This window comes from Amblyomma mixtum, chromosome 2 (genome assembly GCF_055824585.1).
Source record: "Amblyomma mixtum isolate Tamu chromosome 2, ASM5582458v1, whole genome shotgun sequence".
NCBI classification, from domain to species: Eukaryota; Metazoa; Arthropoda; class Arachnida; order Ixodida; family Ixodidae; genus Amblyomma; species Amblyomma mixtum.
The window spans coordinates 180,831,120-180,844,415 of record NC_143013.1 but is presented as its reverse complement, the minus strand read 5'-3'; positions in this window follow the sequence as shown (position 1 = coordinate 180,844,415).

Here is a 13,296-nt window from a genome sequence, read left to right as displayed (position 1 = left end):
CTGTGAAGTTTTCTTTCTGGCAGAAACACGAAGCTAAAAGAAGTTCTTGTCAGGAAACACGCTATTCCGAAAGTTCAGGCACGGGTCTGAGGACAAGTAACTCATCTATTACCGTTCTCGTAGCCTAAGAAAAAGAGGAGTGACGTGAAGGCGACGGCATCGACTGTTAGGAGGTGCAACATTGAGGTATATAGGTACGAAGTGTACCCAAAGGTCGATCCGGTAGAGGATGTCCCTAAATGATCTCTCCCCGGTCTCGTTACTCTTGCGCAGTCACCTAAGTTTACTGAGAAACAGTTTGAAAAGAGAGAGAAAAATCATAAAATTGAAAATATGAGCGAGTAGAAAAAGGCCCGTACACAAGAGGAAGGCGTACAAAGTACGACGGTCACTGCTTCCTCTTGTGTGCGCGTCTTTTTCTGCAGCTTTTTCGCATAATCATGCACGAACTGGCCCATAAAGCTACGCTTCTTCAAAATGTGAGCTACTGAAAGGCTGAAAGGTTGATCTCTAGATAGGGGCACCGGGAAGAGTTGTACAGTTTTTTCAGCAGACTGATACGAAAGCAAAGACCAAATACGAGAGAGCTTGTTTTAACGCGTCTAAAAAAGCCTTGAAAATTTGTTTTGGTAAACTTCTGTACAAACGCGTGCTACATGCGTACGTTCGTCACTGCAATAAAATATAGAAGAAGAAAATATTCCTAACTGGAGCATAAAAAATGTATTGTACCTTTTCGCCGACATTAGGTGCGAGATAGAAATAAAAAGCAGGAAAGCTGCAGTGAATTTTTGGATGACTCATGTGTAGTGACGACTGCACACGCGTATTGACCAAGGTTTTTGGCTGGCGAACGAGCCTTCGCCTCTGCCCGCTTCTAATCTTGAAACACCCAAACACGCACGGTTATGTGGACCATGAGGAGAGGAGGCGACGCGACGCGCCGGCGTCACCATGGGTTGGACACACGAGATGCCTCGCGCATCCGCGCCGCTCGTCGATAACGTGAGATGCCTCACAGCTGAGTGGTCCGGATCACGAAAACGTCTCGTTGCTGCTCTCCCTTTCTCTCTCTCGTTGCCTCGGAGCTCTCCTTTCGAATTGGCTCCTGTTTGGTGGAGAATAAAATTAGTCTGTTCGGAATCTCCACGCTGTCAGCACGTCTTCTTCACGCACGTCACGCTGTCAGCGCGCTGTCAGCATATGTGCGCGGTCATTGTGTTTTCAAAGTGACTAATGTGTATCGAGCGCTTTAAAGCAATAAAAAATTGGATGGCAGGAAATAGAAACGAGGTGAGTATGTAACTGCTTCACTACTGTGGGGATGGACAGTGGCCCGCATACCAGTAAAATGGTGGGCAGAAAGAGAATGTGTGACAAGGAACGTTTAACGCAAAAAATACCAGGCCCATGCTACAAGCGAAACGCTCAAAAAACCATGTGAGCACTTGAGAAAACAGAAGTCGCGTGATGATTGCGTGCCAGTACACTGCCTTCTGGCATACCTCAGGAGCGTGTGCGTTTCCTTTACGTAACGCTTGCGGATACTGCGCTTTTTTTCAGAAAACTGGAACATATTTCAGCGGTGTCCTATTACTGATTTGAAAACACGAAGATTGGGGTCAGGAGTGTCAGTGAAGAGGCTCGGCTTCTTCTAGAGGCGTTCCTTATCAAACGTCTATCTGATCGCTGCGCCAGTTACACTTCTTTGCAGATTTATGATTCTGTGCGTTTATAGAAATTCCTTTTTGCCACCTCAAAATACGGTCGCGTGATGTGTGTGCCTGCACTGCTGACCGTCCTTGCGCATGCTCAGGTTTTTCGTTATATTCTCTTCATTGCAGGCTCGTTAGTAGGGCTCGTTAATCGCCTCGTGTGGCTCCTCCGTCGTCCTTTTTCTTTGTTCTACGCGCTAGTTTCTTTCCTTAATGTATTACCAACTAGCCTGAGAGCACGCCCCTCTGGACTGCACCACTCAATTCTCGCCGAGGGTGAGATTTCATAGATGCAAAGCCCTGTGCAAACCTGGAAGCGAATGGCCGCCGCACGTCTTTCACCAAATGCCGCAGCTGCCTTTCCGCACCTGCCGCGCCACGGTGTCTCGTATAGGTCGAACTTGAGGTTAGCTGCGTAGGCGCCCTTCTAACAAGACCCAGCGAAGCGTTCGGACGGCGTGACCACCGCCTCATTTTCATGTGCACCTACATACAGCTGCCATTGGCGACACTCTCGAGCCTTTCTCCCTCTTCCCTTGCGGCTCCAATGCACGTTCAACGGCAGCTCTACCGGCGACCAGCATTTGAAAGCGCATATCGAATGTAACGAAAAAGGCAAAGCCCTAGAGGCTGTAGCTGTGGTCGTATCGACTATGGCATCGGAAAAAAAAGTTACATAGTTCAGGCTGCAACGCTTCATGATCGGCCTCAGGTTGGCCACGACTCCCGGGCGGTATTCGGACGAATCGTATTTCCGGATTGAAGTTCAGTTAATTCTAATTCGTGCCGCTGCGCTACAGAGCAGTTTCTTTGGCCGTTGGTTCTGAAAAAAGAGTGATCACTGAAGATAATTCTATTATCGCAGGAAATTATTTATCACACACTCCTCATGAAACAAGCATAATAATCCTAACAAACACAGAAGATCGTCATTTTCGAATTGTTTCAATGCAGCATATAAGTTAGTAGCGAGGCCCAAGACGCCTAGAATGAACCTGGTCATGAAGCCCATCATCATTTCGCGCGTTATGTCCGCAAGATCAGGTACGAAAAGTTACCTTCACTAATACTTTGATGGGGGTAATCACTCCAGGCGAGCAATTGAGACAGCTTTCCTGGTTAAGCACAAAAATAAATATTTGGCTGGAGAAGTTGTGCTGTACTAAACCACAGTAGAAGACCATAAACGTAGCTTGCTCTGAAATGCTGAACACTATATATTTCCTTTTTTTCGGCGATATTGTCAAATGACAGAGGAGCAGTCTATTACGAGCAAACCAGACGCCACGGAGACTCTCTGACGTGAAAGTGACTGCACTGTTTCTTGTATGCCTAGTTGTTTGACAGGATCAGTTCTCGGGGCGACAAAGGGAGCTTTCAAATTCTGTGCTAAGCTTTTGATCATACGGACTGCTGTTAGGACGATTAGAACCGTAGTGGAGGCAGCGCATAAGTGGAATAGAACTTTTTCCCACGGTACAGTGAAATGCCATATTAAATTCGCTCTCTTCGCCTACCGGTTAGCCCGTTTCAATGGGCGACGTTTCTTCAGCACGCGATTTTTTTTGGCAGTTATGAACGCTGCCAAGCTTGCTTCGTCTTGCCGTGGTGCACTTAGTTGCCTTATCATCACTTGTGACAGGGATTCCGCGTGAAGTTTCTCCTTCAATACAAAGACGACGAAGTGAACGAGCTGCGATAGCAAATGCTGCATTTGTTCTCAGAACTATTGTTTTCAGAAAAAAAAAATCTTAATATTCGAGTCCTCTAAACGCCCCAGAGTAGAATATAAGGCGACATACTGGTTGGCATCCTGGCAGCATTCAACTCACAATGCTCATTTTTGATGCCTCGGTACATTCCTTCCCGTTTCGCGTGAAAGGCACTTTGGTTTGACAGCGGCTGCAGATGACTTGAAAAATGAAAGCATTATCCCTTTACTGTGCTTGTGAGTGCAGCGAACACTTTCAGAGCAGGTCTCAAAGCCTGTGAATGGTTAGTATTAGTGCGATGCTAGGACGCTTTGTACACAATTGTTTACATTGCGAACTCTCCCTATTTTCTCAGTTTCCGCTGCGAGTATCTCTAATTTCTCAGTTTCAGGTAAATTTAACCACCTTAATTTTGAAGATAAGTTTTTTTTTATGCAAACTAGTGAACGCAACAAGAAATATTTAAAGCACAGATATGTGAGCTGGATAGCAAGTCTCCCATCATTGTCTTGCTGACTTATCTTGCGACTACCTCTAATGTGCATTTTTATTGAGAATTTGATGCTTAACGCTGGCTTTCAAAAGAAAGATTGATTCCACGAAATTATAACCAACGTAAGGTACAAATAACACCTGAGAAGTTAAACGCAAGTGGGTAGAACCATAAAATAAAAACAAAATGTATAAAGAAGTATCGAGTGCGCGGAAAATGTTTACAACTCACTCTGAATTTATGTGAGAAGTAATTTTTTGCAACTGTGCGATCATCGAGACCCACGTCTTAAACGTAAAAACAGCCGCCAGCGTCGATACCGTAAACAAAGCACTTCGAAGCGAGGGCGGGCTGCACAGACCTTTGTGTTCCTAAATCAAAAGAAAATGACACCATGGTTGTGGAAGTCCCGACAGCGGACCTGCAAATGCAGACTCGGGCTCCACGTAAGGCGATTATTCCGCCCTTTCCCGACGACACCGGTAAGTGCTTATCTTTATCCCAGCTTCCACGTGTCGTCTAGCAGCCTTGCCGGGCGCTCAATATTTTCCTTGGAAACAAAAACGCTAGAGGTGTAGAAAAGATTGTGTTTGAAACAAATAAGAACAAACAACTTGGCTGCAAAGACTAAAAGACCAGTGACAGCATACGATTTTTACGACTAACGACCAGTGGCCATCCAATATCGATCACCGTTCGGGGCAACAGTTTCTCTCCACGTGCGTGGCCAAATGGATTCATTGCTTTAAACAAGCCAAGCACAGAAAGAAAGGAAAAAATGAGCCCCACCACTCTTAATGGTCTTGTCAGTAATTTGCATTGACGAGAGGGGGCGCCGATGCCTTGCAAAGCGGCCTCTTTCTGAAGCCGCTTGACCCCTTTGAAGAGAAAAAACACACCAAACTCTAGGGTGTAACGTCCAGAATCAACGCATGTAGTATAAGGGACGCTGTAGTGCGCGGCTTCGAATTTACGCCAGCGGGTGTTCTTTATCGCGCGATCACATCACAGAGCAGCCTGAAATATTGGTCAAGATAGTTCGTGATGTAAAAACAAGATTAAAAAAACAGGAAAAAAAAGGAGGAGCAGGGCCTGAAGAAGACACACGTGCTCTGACTGTTACCGTTAATACAATTTATTTATTTTTGGCTCATTCACTTATTGCAATCACTTTCTTAACCAAAAACTGTGGGCAAGCTCTTCTCAGGGAAGGGAAGTTGATTATGAACCTTATTTTCTGCATAACGTACAGTTGCGCATAATAATCCAAATATCGCCCGAACCCTCGTCGGGACACTTGTCTTCTGCTGTTTATTGTGAAAACACATCCCACTGGTTATCTAGAGCGCCTTTCCTGCTCGGTGCGAGCGCAGGGCAAAGTTTAAAAGCACGACCTGGCGGGCAAAATTTTGCTTCTTATCATAACGATAGGCCCTCCCTATCAATATGTTCATTACAGTATCTTGCAATACTATAGAGTCGCCTGGCACATGTGGTGAAAAACTCACTCAGTGGCCCTCAGAGGCAGCCTTAACAACTGGATGCGAGCGCATGACGAACTTTAAAACCAGAACTTGGCTACGCATCAAAAGGTGTCCACTCCATTTAATATCTTCATAACACTATTATACAATATTTACCAGTTGCCTCATTACTAAAAGTGATGTTCAAGAAAATTATACTTGAAACTAGCCCTTCCTGAGCAGATTTCGAAACGGGGCTGCTGAAAGGCATTACTGACTTAAAACTTCTTACAGTGGCGAACGATAGTTTAAAATATTGTGAGGCATGGAATAATACCAAACGGCTGGAAAAAAATGACCGAGGCTTAACTTGGTTAACCCTGGTCAGATGCGAAGCATATTGACGGCTAGGCTTGGTAATACATGGCTTTCCATGGTTGAATACTTGGTCATTTTAATACAACCACTAGAAGCCTTCGTCGTGGGGGAAGACAACGGCATGGCTACAGCGGAACGCCGACTAACCCCGAGACGCGCGTTGGGTGGCCGTCTGGATTTCTACGGAAGCCGCGTCCGCCTGCCCGGTGGAGCGAGAGTTTCACCTACACCGAGTGTGAACGCGCGTTCGAAATGCGCGGGAATGCCGCTCGAGGACATTCCGGTGTCTGTGCGATGGCATCGTTCTCCCTCTCCCAGCGCGTGACGGCGATCTGTCGTGACGTCATGTGTCACGTGGTATGTCACGTGGTGTGACGTCACTGTACCACGTGGTCTGCACGGCGTGCAACCACAGCGACGGCGCGAGGTGGACCCCCATCTTCCTCTGTCGTGACGTCATGTGTCACGTGGTATGTCACGTGGTGTGACGTCACTGTACCACGTGGTGTACACGGCGTGTAACCACGGCGAAGGGCTGTAGTGTACCTCCGTCTTCCTCTGTCGTGACGTCATGTGTCACGTGGTATGTCACGTGGTGTGACGTCACTGTACCACGTGGTGTGCACGGCGCGTAACCACAGCGAAGGGCTGTAGTGTACCTCCGTCTTCCTCTGTCGTGACGTCGTGTGTCACGTGGTATGTCACGTGGTGTGACGTCACTGTACCACGTGGTGTGCACGGCGCGTAACCACGGCGAAGGGCTGTAGTGTACCTCTAGTAATATGCTTCGCATAAAAAGAAATTCACAGCAAGTGACAATTGTCAAAGGGAGCGCAATTGTTAGGTGAAGTTTTTGTCCGAAACATTTCGGTCACTTCACAATTTACCGGCTCAGTTTCAAAACTCTTACTGGAATGTCATCTTTCTATCTTTCTGCCTCAATAAGGAAGGCTACCATGTTGCTGACTCGCTGTCCACCCACGGTGCCAAAGAAAGCTTAGAAAATCCACATGGCAGCTGCCGCTCCAGACAGCAATATACCTCCACGTTCCCCTTTTCGTGTATTTGATATTTGTATCCTGGAACATAGTCTGCGTGGCTTTTGCGTGCCGCTGCTGAGGTCAAATCATACAGACACTTCTAGCCATAGTGGCCCCATTTCGACTGTGCGGACTTTCAAGAACGCCCATGGGCTATTCCTTGTGAGTGAAGTCTGCTATTACTGAAACTAGGAATCCAATGTAGATATGGAGCTTTCCTCTTGGCCGCCTTTCATAGCCCACGTGCGGCTTCGACCTGTAAATTATCCCGCAGCCTACCATCTCCTCAGATATATCCTCGCGCTGTATTCTTCTTAAACTCTGACAGTCGTGTTTTTGGGAACACAACAGTCTGCCAGTGCCCTCTTGTTTTTCACTTGTATATGTGTTTGTGTGTAAGTGTGTGAGAGAGAGAGAAAGACCATGTGTTTGAGGCATCTGTGCTATGACAATTTTTGCGATCTATGCTGCTAGCACCCTAGCCTACGTTATTTCTCTGCGCGTATTACGCTGTCTAAACAAAGAACTCGGTTCTGTGCTGCTACTCCTGTAAGGAGAAACCGGAAGAGGTACTTCGCGAGTTCTCTGTCCCATCCGGCACCGTTATGTACCGGCACTCTCACCTATTGCGCATGCCAAATAGCTCTCAGGGGAAGCTCCCAAGCAGCGCTCGCGGTAGGTGCGCGAGTGCGCGGAGACGCTTTAATGAACGCGCGAAGTGCAGCGCCATTTGCACCCTACTCACGCTTCGAGCATTATTACAGCGCTCTCAGGGGCATCACTGTTAGCCGGCACCTTAAGCCGGCAAAAGGAACGAGTTAGTCTAGTACGTTGGCTTGTTTAGCAATGGTTTGCTACATACCAATTCCACTACCGAATGAGCAGTAAAGGAGACGTGTAACTATTCGTTCAGAGAGGGGAGATCCTTAAATTAATTTTCATGAATTTTTCATTACAATCGAGAACTTTACTCTCATTTTACCCGGATATCAAAACCTAAGTGTCCCCGTGTAGACAGAAAGCGGTGAAATATATCCTCCACGCAAAGCAACATGAAACTAGCAACTCTCAAGGTCAGCTTCCGTGGTTCAGGCTTCAAATTATTTACCCTTTATGTCTGTTAACTAGTCCGGATGAAAAGCTTGAGGCTTTTTATAATATTTTGATTTCTTAGATTTTTATTGTTCAGAAGTTCTTTACTTTTGCACTGTTTTTTGGGCACTTAGTTTGTCGGATGGCAAAGGCTATATAGAAAAAATTTCAAGGGAGGACATGTTGAAGGAAAATAATATTGTTCTCTTGCGGTGTTACTTTCCAAGATCTCAAATCCCCTATGCATTTTTTTTAGTGTATCCTATGAATTTCCTTAGCACCGCATCAACAGAAAAGGACCCGGTGTCAGGCTTTCCTTTTATATTATTAAAAACGTCCTTGCAGAGTGCAAAAGATGAAGCCTTTCAAATCTTTCTTAGGATCTTATTGCTCCAATGAAGGCCTGTCCTTCAAAACCCAACGGTCTGACTCATATAAGCAGAAAGTTCGTAAACTTATTTTTTCCTCAGGTTCTCCCATGGAACTATATTTTACATTTCGTAACCTTCCTTTCGGTCTCCGTTGGGCTGTATCTCTCATTTGCCAATCTCAATAATATTCGTCTCGGCACCTAACTTTGAAGCCTATGCAGTGCGGCGTTGCGCTCCAAGATTACAGTTCTTTGCGTCACCCAGGTCGACTTGTTCAGCAGGAAAGCGAAGGAGCATGTTGCACCCTGTGGCAGCCGTTATTTTTATCATCAAGGTGTTATAATAATAAATGAGCAAGAAAATGAAGAGTACTTAAACAAGCATAAAGTAAAGAAGGTTGGACATTCTTTTAAAACCCACAGGCTTGAGATCCAGACTGTAAGATATTTTGCAAGCTTTTTTTTTTATATTTCACGAGGGACGTTAAGGACAGGCTGTATTCTGATTAGTAACTGAACATAACTCTCATACACATTTCTCTTTAACTCCTTCTATCTTCCATCCCAAAAGAATGGTAGGCAATCGGTCATTGCCTACCTAACTATATGCCTTTCATGTCTCCTCTCTCGAGTTAGAAACATGACAAAAACATTCTTGTCCAGCAGGAGCTGAGGTCTCTAATCACATAAATCTAAGTGTTACCCTAATTCAGGGCTTCCAGTGCTGCTATTGCTGAAAGTTTCAGGGTTACCTTTGGCCCCTTCTTTGTTATCTCTCTTCGCCTCTTTTGCTCGTGTTTACCACACGACTGCAGTGGGCACATTATCAACCACTACTTCATGCCGACCAACATATCTTCTATGCCTGGCACGCATTGTTTTGGTGGACAGGAAAGGAACACAGGAATTCATTTTGGACCTACCTTGAAGGTGACAACAATGGCGTTTTACCGGGATTGAGTCCTTAAAGGTGACTGATGATAACACCATCGAATTATTTGTTTTAACACTTGACTACATGGTTCCTTGTGACTTTTCCGATTTCGACTCACTGTTCACTGCTGACGAAACAGCGCATAAAAATAGGCCATATTTTTACTGCAGATCCACTCAAGCTTTCGACGACAAAGCCGAAAGCGACTCATTGATCCCCGATTAGAAGCTAGTGACGGTCTAACCTAGCGACAGTGATCAGCAAAGGAAAGAAAAAGTGCACTTACATCAACTCTATTTCCATTTGTAAGCAGTCGGCGGCGGCGATACCGGTATTCAATTTGTTTTGGCCCATTCAGTTATTAAAACTTCTCAAATAAAGGTAGCCACTTTTTTCAACTTGTGGTAATCTACACATGCATGCCAAGTGTAGATTGTAAGTAAATTGGTAAACTAGTTTTTGAGGTAAGGAAATGGCGCAGTATCTGTGTCACATATCTTGGTGGACATCTGAACCGCACCGTAAGGGAAGAGAGGAACATGGGAGTGAAAGAAGAGAGAAATAGGTGCCGTAGTGAAGGTCTCCTGAAAGATTTCGACCACCTGGGGATCTTGAACGTGCACTGACGTCGCGCAGCACACGGGCACCTTTTGCGTTCCGCCGCCATCGAAATGCGGCCGCCGCAATCGCGTTCGAACCCGGGTACTCAGGCTCGGTAGACGAGCGCCTTAACCACTGAGCTACCGCGGCGGGTGCAGGTTGTCCCTCGTGTTTTGTTTGCATGTATTACTGAAATAGAACATGTACCAGCGCCTCGTCAGGGACTTGTTTACATTTTAGAAATAATTATAATTTAACATTTCTGCAGCCATTAAGATATCAAATTTTGTTCAGCGCCTTCCGATTCGTTCTCTAAGAAGGCTTAAAATACATCTGATCACGAAGTTCCATGGAGTTAGATGAAACCAGAGAGATTTCGTTGGACAGATTGATTCATTTTTGGTTTTAACAAAATTAGATTGAAAGACATACATCCAAATGCATCTGAATTTCTAAGTTTAAAATTGTTTTGACTGGTGCATAAGAATTCATCAGAAATAATTTACCGCCACGACAAAACAATATGCACATACAACAGACATCCTGCCCTAATTATCGACTGGCACAGATGCATGAATTCCGCATTTCATTGCAAAATCAATTAAAAAAATTAAGGTGTTCCTACGCCGATACATGCGCAAGGAACTTGATTTCGCTTAGAAGACAACCACGCCTTCACTGTCTTAATGTTGAGGTATGACGCCTGTGCCTCAGGTGCAGGTGGCATTTCTTAAGATCCCCTGTCTCGATAGACACGCATAATATAGTCCAGAGGGTGGCACTGTTGGAACGATCGCTCATCAACAGCTAGGTAATTGTTTATTCTTATGAACCTTTTCCTTAAGACAGCTTGTGTTGCGAACGATAATACAATCATCCTGAAACATTGTGCAAACTGCACTTCACGCAAGGCAAATTTTTTTTTGAGCTCACAATGTGGTGCAGCACATTGTGCCAGTCGGATTAAATACACCCAGTGCTGCGGATTAAATACACCCAGTAGCTTTAGCGCAAAATAATAATAAAACGGCAACTGCTTTAACGCAAGTGATCAGCTCCCCCACGATTCAGCTTCGGTGTGACGCCCTATGATGGCCACAGGGTGTCATGTTATTCTTTTCTTCCATGGAAATTGAAAAATGACATGTGCGCTTGCGAACCAATCCCCGAAAAGGTTTTATCTTTTACCATTAGCACGAGCGTTTCGTACATTCATTCGAGCACGGTGTTTTTTCAGTAAACAGAAGGTCGCATGAGTCGAAAGAAGCGCCAACATGATTCTCCGTTGAGCTGCTTTCAATCGATGCAAGGGGACTGAGCCGAGGTGCTTCCCTTCCAAAACACCTAAACAATATCGGTCCGCGTGCCCATCTGAGAGCGCACACCAACTCGCAACGAAGCAGGAGGTCATTTTCTGTGTTTGTTCGGAAAGATGAGGCGAGCACACTCGGAGCCCGTCGCCCAAGCGATCGATGAGTCTCCCAGCTCAGCCCATCGATGGACCAAGAGTGCGTCCTTCCGCGTTCAGGGTTCTTGTTTCTGTAGTCATTTGCCTGAAAACGAAAATTGTGTCGATATAACATCTCTCGCATCTTTCGAAAATGTTCTTCATGGGCTAATCTCATTTATCAGATAGGTATTGTACAGAAAACCAGAAAGAATAGCAGGTACTGCCAAGTTAATGTCAGATAGTTGACAGAGGCTAATAGCGAGCCACCAAAGACATCTATCTGCCAGGATGAGCACCAGAACAACGAAAGCCACTTTCCCAGACAGCGGAACTTCGCCAGTCTCCCATACTTGATTGAAGTGACGCAGGAGCGCCTTCCTGTGGTCGAGAGGGAGTTTATGCGGACTTCTTTCGCGACGCCATCGGGATCAGTTGTACATCGACCTCTTCAGGCACCTGAGGCTCTCTGCAATGCCATGACAGCGAACGGGCCATTAGTGACAAAGGGGAGCGAAGCTGTACAAAGACAGGGCTTAATTCAGAAAAAAAAAAGAGGAATAGGCGTGAGGTAGTGGAGAGGCGGGGTAGTTTAGCCTGAAAGGTGTTCCAGATCGCTTGCCTGCAAGTGGGGGCGCCGGGGGAGGAAGGGGGGCGGACAACAGCCGAAAAGGGAAAGAGAATAATGGTCATTAGGAAGCCGAACAAGCAGAGGTATAAGCTTTGAAAGTCACAGGACGCCGCAGATGAGGACTCCACACCTGGAGCATTCCCGAGTGTAGCGACCTGAGCTCAGCACTGCGCCTGTCTTTCGCAGCCAAATACATGGCGGTCACTAAGCACAAACATTCCACCGCAAAACCAGACTTCTTCCCGTTCCGGTTATTAATGTGGATAATAAAGTTAGACATCCCACCTTTTTCGTGGAATGATGACGTTGGAGAAGCCATTGTGTCGACTAGTAAAGAGCTTTAAGGACCGGATTGTACACATCCGGCATGTTCTGTGCGTTTTTTCCATCTCTGGTGTGCAGGCTATAAAGTAGCACACACAAAATGTTGATAAGCGTCTTCGGGATTGCAATATCTTTCCCGTCTTCAATATGGACCGGTCTTGATCCTGTCTACGATCAGCTCAGGACATTGAGGGAGTGCAGCGCTTTGGTTGCGGCGGCCAAGTAATTTTTTAGCCTTGTGCTTGATTACAAATAGGCTTTCGACCTTCTTGTTCGCAGTGCCAGCATGACCACATCAGTTGTGCGTAGCTCCGGTAAGGATGAGCCAGGCACATTGGCCACAAGAGTTCCTGCTTCGACATTCATATTGCTCCTGTCCTCTAGAGCGCCATGTGGAGGTGGAGGACGAGTTGCAGATATATCTGGACCATCCTTCCCATTGGCCACGGCGCTCTTAGAAGACTTTCGACGAGTGTGTAGACGTCGTCGAACCATAGCGTCGGTCTCTCTTTGTGTGGAATCGTTTCTTGTCCGATATTTAAGTATCGCCGGTTCCATTTTCAGGCGGCGACAGTTTTTTGGGGCAGCGTCATGAGGATCACTACCATTGGCACACTTGAGGGTTGTTGTCAGGCAGTCAGTCGTCGCCGTAGTGCGGTTTAGAACAGCTTGGTCCCACTATGGAGAAATAGCACGCACTAACCGCGTGTCCGATCCTCATTGATTTCCAGCACTGGAGGGGCTCTGAGGGGAAAGGATTAATCACGCATTTTAAATGCCGAACCTTCGCGCAAGTAAACCAGAAACCTGTACCCTTGGAAAATTACTTTGACGGATTTCGTACCGCCTAGAGCCTAAGCATGCAGTATTGCAACGTGGTTTGTAGCTGGTAGGATAAAAAGGGACAGGTCGGAGTCTCAGAAGGATACATCGACGTCGCAAATGGCACCGGTCGTCATGCCGCTGCCCACAGCGACACGAAAATGAACGCTGAAGTCGCTGAGTTTTTACAGCGATAGATGTTATGCCTCGCTACTGGGTTTCGACTCGTAGTACTAGTAGTACTAGGTGGTAGTATGTCGTAGTCGTCAGAATTA